The following is an 8,570-nucleotide window of genomic DNA, read 5'->3' as shown; positions in this document are numbered from 1 at the left end:
ATTCAAGCTTCCTCAGGTTAATCAATTCCCTGAGCTTGTCCACTTAGTTGCTGACCACTATGATGCCTCCCAGAGGGCAGTATTGGACTCTTCAGGCTCAATTCTGTTCCTCATTACCCCTGAAGCCATCAGGGAGATGTTGCAGTTCCAGACAGATCAAAAGTTGGTCCCTCTGTCATTAGCTGATTTAATAGTACAGGGAGCCAGAACCACAGAGGCCCAAATTACAAAGATCAACCAGCTGTTCATCAAAGCTGACACTCTACAAATTCCTCCTATCAACTGTGTTTACCTCAACCAATTGGGCCTAGATCTTGTTGACATGATCAGTCCCATCCTGGGATATGATTCAGTGGAACATGTGGATGAAACAGTTATACAAATGATGCTTATGTTTTCCCCAGGAAAGAAGCCAATCCACTATGATTATGCCACATATATATCAGATAAGATGCATGATCAATTGATGAATTTATCAAGAGAAAGGGTATTTAGATACACCTCTTACCTATATCATCTGCTCCTATACTTCCAGCATGATAAGTTCTCCTTCCCAAAGAAGAGAGAAGATGCACAGGGCAATCTGAGATCAGTAGTGTATTGGACATCCGTTTTTCACATAGTAAGCTGCTCTCCATACACCTACTGCGAATTTATTGATCTTTTCATCCATCCAGCCTTGACTCTACTGTTGGGTTCAGCTCCTCCCAGATTGACAGATGAAATGCAAAGACTCCTGCATTTATCAAAAGCATACAATATTGGGGATTGGTATTTCTACCAACACCACACCGTCATTAGAATATATGGGTGTGAGTTGCCCCCATTTAGACTACCCAGATTTGTGCCTATGAGGTTATTTGCCTTAGAATACTTCAGGCAGTTTGGCTTTGTGGATATGTTCCACTTCTCAGGCAGAGGTAAAAAGGCACAGCTAAAGGTCAAAAGTCAACTTGGCCATTTCCTCTATAATGAAAGGGATGAAGGGTGGAAGGAAGTAGATTCAATACTGGGGGGATTTGGTCTCAAATACAGCTTCATATGGAAACCCTATGACCCCAACAACTTCATCACAATCAGGAGACTCAAATACAAATTATCTGCTTATGGTCATTATAGCCTTCCTCACTTAGAAAAATATGCCAACCAAAGCAAGTGGAAAAGAGGAACTTTAGAAGAAAATGTGACTCAAGAAGAGCTTAATCAAAGAGCTCTAAACAACCAAAAGAAGATGGCTGACCTTGAGTTTTATTCACAGGTCCCCTCACTGCCAAGAACACAAATTGGAGCAGCAGCCTCCTCTTCAACCACCCCACAGCAAACTACAAGAGTTGCTGGAAAGATATCAGAGAAGGGAAAAGAAAAGGAGATGGAGGCAGAGAAAGAGATGGAGCAGGAGCAACAGCAGGAACAACAACAAAAACAACAGCAGCAAACAGAAGGGCTGCAGCAAGGGCAGCAAGAAGAATCAGAACAGCAACAGCAACAACATCAAGAAGAACAAGAGCAGGAGCTGTCTGCCCAGCAAAAGAAAACAGTGGAGACTCCTCACTCCGCTGAAAGAACAGTGCCTACAAGACAAGACACTACCTTTGATGCCTCGGTCCTCCAAACCCCTCAAAAGGAGGATACATTTGTCTTTAGAAAAAGGGACAGAGAGACTCCCCTGACATCCTCTATAGACCAGGGAGAGAAAAGGCAGAGACTCAATGATTTTCCAGAGGAGGATATAGCAATAAGAGAGGCATTGGGCATGGGCCCACCCAGCAGAGAAGCTTCAGCAAGTTCCTTCCAACAGGAACTAGACAGGACCATGGGAGGGGAGGTCAGCTCCTCCAGCCAGCAGAAAGAGGGACAAGTAAGCATCAAGCAGCAATTTATAGACATCAAGAGGAGGAGTGACCCTATCAAGGTACAATTGTACAATCACCTGCTGAACATGGCTCCTTCCAATCAGCAGAGACTTATGTCTGCTTTTGATGTAAGTGAAGGCAAATTGACAATGAGTCACTTTATGCCTACGACACTCCGGCCACAATCCACTACTGACTATCTTAGGACCAACCTAGAGGTCCTTGCCAAAGACATACACCCTATGGACAAAATTGAGCTGCATAAGCAAACTGGAGAAATGGTGTATGCTTCATTGGCCGACAAGACTTTGGACAATTACAAATTAACAAGCAGTCTGAATGCCACAGCTTCCCAGCTAGAACTAGAGAGGGCCTCTTCTCAGGCCAAAGACAACAGGATAAGATCCCTGGAGGAAATCATTATAGAAATTGGGCACAATCCCAATGACATCAAAGGGATACAAGAGATCCTGAAACTTAGAGATGCTGACATGGCTGCACTGAGAAAGAAGATCAAAATTCCAGCCACTATCCATCCACAGACTGATGAGGTAGCAAAGCAAAGGTATGAGCAGGATTCTACTGCCCTGCTAGTTTCTATTTACAAAGAGCTTGTGAAGGCACAAGAAAAATTGGGGCAATACGAAGCTATACAAGCACCTCTACAAGCATCATCAAAACAAGCACAAGAAGGGCAGACATCTCAGCCGTCTCCTCAAGTCATCAATCTTGATGAGACTGTTCCTACTATTGTACCTCCACCCCAACAGGCTGAACAACCAGCCACATCTACTTCAGCAGCACCCATCAGCACAGATCAGAGCCTAGATATGCAAAAGCTAAAGAATGAAATACAAGTTTTGGAAGCCCAGATGACGGAGCTGAATGAAACTAAGGAACAGCTGGCCAAGGTAAATGAAAGACATGATAATACAAAAAGAGAAGTGGGAGAGAAGGCCAGGGAAATCAAAGCCCTTAAAGACAAAATCAAGGAGCTTGAGAATGAGCTCAAGCTAGATAAAATCATAGCTGAGATCAGAGCAATGATATGGTCCAATATTGGTAAATCCATCAACAACCAATGGCCATACATCGAGACAATCCATGAGCAACTAGAGCTCATTCCAAAGGCACAGAGGGAAATCCGAACATCAAGGGCCTTATTGGGAAATATGCCTGAAATTGCTACAAGAATGATCAACGTGCTCAATCACAAAACAAGTTCTCAGTTGGCCACCATGGGAATTGCAAATAGGACTGAGACTATTCAAATGATCAAGAGGGTTCTTACTCTTAGAAATCTGGTACAGACATTGGACAGAAGAACCCAGGATATGCAAACAGAGGTAAACAGGTTCATGGAGAGATTCCAGGTATTGCAGAATAGAGGACTCCCTAGCTTACTGAACAACGGAGGGAAGTTATTCACCCATGAACAGTATGCTAAAAGAGTGAATGTTTTTGCCTCAGCACAGGTCAAGGAGAAGGCCAGCCCTTCAGAAGACACAGGGCCTATTACAGGACAGATCTTCTATAGTATAATAGAAAATCTACTTTTTGTAATGAATGAAATTAATCACTTGTTTGATGTAGCCCCAAATTTTTTCAAATATACAGAAGCTGAAGAGACAATGGAGGCCATCCTCAGGCATCAGCTCCCTACACAGGAATGGTGGACAGATGCAATCCAGAGAATTTTGTAAACAGTGACTCATGCACCAACTTCTGTTTCTTCTACAAATTTTGATGAAAAGAACAGTCAACAAAGTCAGCAGGCATTATAAAATCAAAGCTGAGCCAACTCAGCGGATGTAGCGGCCAACAAAGCAGAAGAAGAGAACCACAGATGGCAGACCTGAGAACGCCCTGCGCAGCCAAAAGTGAATGCGTATCTCCAGAATTAACACAGAGTAATGTAACCGACTCAGTGACTCTTAAAAGTCAAAAAAATTCTCTGACAGACATAAAGGGCATTTACGCTGCATTTAACATTGTAATAACTTCCTGCCTACTTTCTGAACACTACTGAAGATATTTCTCTCTCTCAGATGACTCAATACCTGAGATATTTTGTATACATATTACTACATAAACCCCTTCGCATAAGATAGCAAGGGTTGTTGTGAATTTCTCCTGAAGAGTCTCATATGCTGTAATTGTTTTCTGAAAGTTAATAAAGGAAGCAATGGAATTTCATGGATGCTTGATGTGTTGAAGATGTTCTGTGCCTGTTCATGACTGCTGGATCCCTGCGTATCTTACCATGCAATAAGTCTCTGTAACTTTCTCCATGTTTAGTTTATTTTGTTATAGATCCATATACACTATCTGATTTACGATATTAATCAACAGAGAAAAAGAATAACTCACAGGATTTTCTCACTGAGCACCCTGAGTTCAGTCTATGTTGTTTATTAAATGTTTTCTTCAGGTGTAATCTATATAAAGTGTGATTCTTAAGCTGCTACACTTTCAGAATACATCTTTCATATTGACCACTGTCATAGGAATTCATACTTTGCTCATGTGCTCTGCGTCCACTTTCATCTCACCAACATAACAGAAAATTCTTAACAGATTTCTGCTGGTTGACATATATCATCACTCAAATTTGAACTTTTCTGTTAAATACACAATAGGCCTTGCAGTTAGAACACTACTCAACATATAAGATCATCTCACAGCATCTAGACTCCATTGCCCAATGGAAACTCACCATCAAAGTATTACATCATAAGACCTGAAAGAGATCCTTCAACCAAAACATAAACAAAACCTAAGCATCATAGCTAGCCTAAAACACAATTATAACAGAGATAAATCATAAAGAGAGAGCCCTCTCTGGTTGCAGTTGGGCTAGGAACTGTAACCCAAAGATTGGTTAGTGGTTACCCCGGCCGTATTCCCTTGGGAGTCATAGGGAACAACCTGGGTGTTAACACATTCAAAATGGTCAAAATCAACCATTTTATAATGGTCTTGTCCACCAACCTTACCAGTCATACCAGCATCAGCTGCATTATGCTGGTATGCAAATACCAACTGCTCAGGCGATCCCATCGTATCCTGGGTATGCTTCACCTAACCTGAGCCAGCAGTTACCATTCGTGGCAACTCTGGAGTTACCTGATTTACATCGGTTGACAAACGATCCAATTGCTTACGCCCCATGGTGGCCAGCGATTCCACACAAACTTCCATCTGACATTCCTAAATTTAATGGAAATCCGGGTGAAGATCCATCGAATCACGTGATGACATTTCATCTATGGTGTTCGTCGAACACCTTAAATGATGATTCGATAAGGCTTCGCCTCTTTCAGAGGACGTTAACGGGTCTAGCGGCTAAATGGTATATTGAATTACCTAGAGCTTCGTTCGACAATTTCAGCACCTTAGCCACTACCTTTTTAACCCATTTTCAATTACCTATAAGGTATGAAACGGGAACGGAAATCCTTACCAACTTCAAGCAGACAACGACCACTCACATATCTGATCATATACATGAGTGGCGACGTCGTCATAGGATGGTAAAAACATACGTTCCCGATCAGCTGTTAGCTGAATGGTTTATAAAGTCATTACTTCCTACCATCACGGAAGATGTGGCCAAGGGGGGAGTCATAACAGAAAAGCAAGTTATCGCTCGTGCGCAATATCTGGAATTAGTCTATACTCAGTCCGGCACGCTCTACGACAAAATACCTGATGCCCCTAGACCGGAATTCTTAATTCCTCCTCCTCCTAAATCGAACAATGACTCTCATGCCGGCGATGGCGTGATTGGCACGACAAACATGAAATCAACAAAGGCTACATCCAAGAAAGCCCCTAAGGTTTCAAATCAAAATGCAAAAGACGAAATTTTTGCTTCAGAAGTAAATGCCATGTTGACAGATAAGGGCAAAGAAACCAAACAACCAGGAAGCAAGAAAAAGAAAAACAAAGGGAAGAAGAAGAAACAGGATGAGTCATCACCTGAAAAACCTTCTTCAAACCCTCCTGGAAGTGGGAAACCAAAAAGTCCATGTCTTATATGTGACGAGGATCATTGGACAACAGATTGTCCATACAAAGCTGAGCTTAAGAGATTCTTTAAGAGTTCTAAAACCTCAGCAGTGTTAACTGATCCGTTTCCAAATCCAGGAACAAATCTGGTTGATAGTGGAGGTGCTTCCCCATCTCAAGTGCTAATGTTGTCGATTTCAAAACAGCAGAATGATGCTTTGATCTCGACAAGGAACAAAGATTACGGGAATCCAAAGCTGTCGAACAACAAGGATAAAGATCAACCAAGTAGTTCGACAACAACTTCGACAGAAGTTGTAACGCCACCAGTAATACCTGAATTAACAATAAAACCGCCAAAGGGAGTAGTGCACAAGTCGACGTTTAATCCTCGCGCTAGAGCAGCACAACATTATAACATAGTGGAAGATTTGGCCCAATCGCCATCTGCTATGTCGACTCTTGAAGTACTACAGAATTGCCCATCCCAAAGGCAGGCTTTGTTATCAGCTATCGGTGGGGTTGACCCAAAGGATTCCAATCTTGTATCCTTCGATCATAAAGGATACGATCCTTAGTTACCGGCTCAACTAGCTTTCCTTATTCAAGTGAAAGCCCTCAACAAAACCGTTCATCGAACGATTATTGATGAGGGGGCATCCACATGTATTATGTCGATGAGTTGCTGGAAAACATTAGGATCTCCAACCTTGTCGCGATCTTCGAAAACATTAAAAGCATTTGATGGATGATCGTATACCCCATATGGTATCCTGAATAACTTTAAAGTTGAACTAGGAGGGAAAACAGTAGAAATAGATGTCGAAGTCATTGATGGGAACCTTGACTACAACATCCTACTAGGAAGGCCATGGATCTATGCCATGGCAGCTGTCGTGTCAAACTATTTTAGAAAGATTGCATTCCCTTTCCAAGGAGGGATTACAATCTTCGACCAGCAAAACTTCCTCCCCAATGGTTCTCAAGTTACGGGAAGCATTCCAATGATCCATGGAAGCAACGATTCGCTTCAAAATATTGGAGTAGGCCTACTGAAAGACCCCACATTGATGCGAACTTTCGCGCTTCCACCTCCAATCTATATAGGAGAAATAGCGTTGGTAGAAACCTGCAACATGATTTCTTCCGCACAAAAGATTTCAGAAGACGATATTGACATGGATCATAAAATGGTTCTACCCCCAAGCCCAATGGAGATATTGTAGCAATCAATGTTCCTAGCTTGGGAGGCGAACCCAAATCAACGCTCATCGTGCGTTTGGGTAGATAGGTCTAGAGAATATGGTACCCCTTTGGATCCTTGGTCGCGAGTGCATGGAACCGACGAAGGAATCATACAATCAATGTTGATTGAGGGGGCACCATGGAATGATAGCCACCATCGTTCCTTTCTTCCGAATTGTGAAGAAGATACTCAAGATGACCTTTATCACCCTTCAGTCTTTGAATTCCTATCAAATACTATAAATACGGTGGATTCCAAGTGGAACCTATCCAATATTGAAGAGACTATAGCCATAAATATCTCAACCAAAACAGATGTTGTAGAAAATATTTATGTTGGCAAATGTTGTTCTCCTTTAGAACTGGAAATATATAACGCTCTATTTCGCGAATTTAGAGATGTCTTTGCTTGGTCATATGATGAAATGCCAGGCATCGACTCGAGTATCGTTGAACATGAAATTAAGATGTATCCTGATGTCAAACCAGTAAGACAACGGCTTCGGCAGGTGCACCCCAAGAAAGTCGCTGCCATTAAGGCAGAAGTTGAAAAACTCCTCCATGCTGGTTTCATCTACCCGGTTCCTCTAACCGATTGAGTATCGAATATTGTCCCTATTATGAAAAAACAAGGAACAATTAGAGTGTGCGTCGATTATAGGGATGTAAATCAAGCTTGTCCAAAAGACAACTACCCTACACCCTTCATTGACCAGATAATTGATGAATGCGCCTGATGTGAAATCTTTTCATTTATGGATGGATTCTCCGGGTATAATCAAATAAATATCCGCCCACAGGACCAGTCAAAGACTGCATTTATTTGTCCGTGGGCCACATTCGCATATCGAAAATTACCCTTTGGTTTAAAGAATGCTGGGGCGAAGTTTCAGAGGGCAATGAATTATGCCTTCCATGACATCAAGAACATCGTTCAACCATACCTCGACGACCTTCCGGCTCACTCGCGAAAGTGGATTGATAATTTGCAGCATTTAAGAGCGACATTTCTACGTTGCCGACACTACAAGATACGACTCAATCCACACAAATGTGTATTTTGCGTCAGTTCTGGTCGTTTACTTGGCTTTGTAGTCTCCAAGGACGGGATTCGTCTCGACCCCTGTAAGGTTCAGGAAATCGTAAATTTGCCTCCACCTTCAAATTTGCTTCAGATTCAGAAACTCCAAGGGAAAACAAACTTTCTGAGGAGGTTCATTCCAAATTACACAGAACTTGCTAAAGGTTATACTCGTCTTTTGAAAAAGGATGTAAATTTTGTCTGGGATCAGGTTGCGCAAGCTTCCTTTGATGCTCTGAAAGATTCTATAGTAAAAGCATCATTAATGTATGCCCCGGACTATCAAAGAGACTTTAACCTGTATCTGGCTGCAGCAGATACGACCGTTGTGATGGTTTTAGTTCAAGAAGTCGATGGAATTGAACATCCTATATATTATT

This window comes from Pinus tabuliformis, chromosome 9 (assembly GCF_031772625.1).
Source record: "Pinus tabuliformis cultivar Carrire ecotype Pingquan chromosome 9, CPIR1, whole genome shotgun sequence".
NCBI classification, from domain to species: Eukaryota; Viridiplantae; Streptophyta; class Pinopsida; order Pinales; family Pinaceae; genus Pinus; species Pinus tabuliformis.
Note: the sequence above shows the minus strand (reverse complement) of the source record.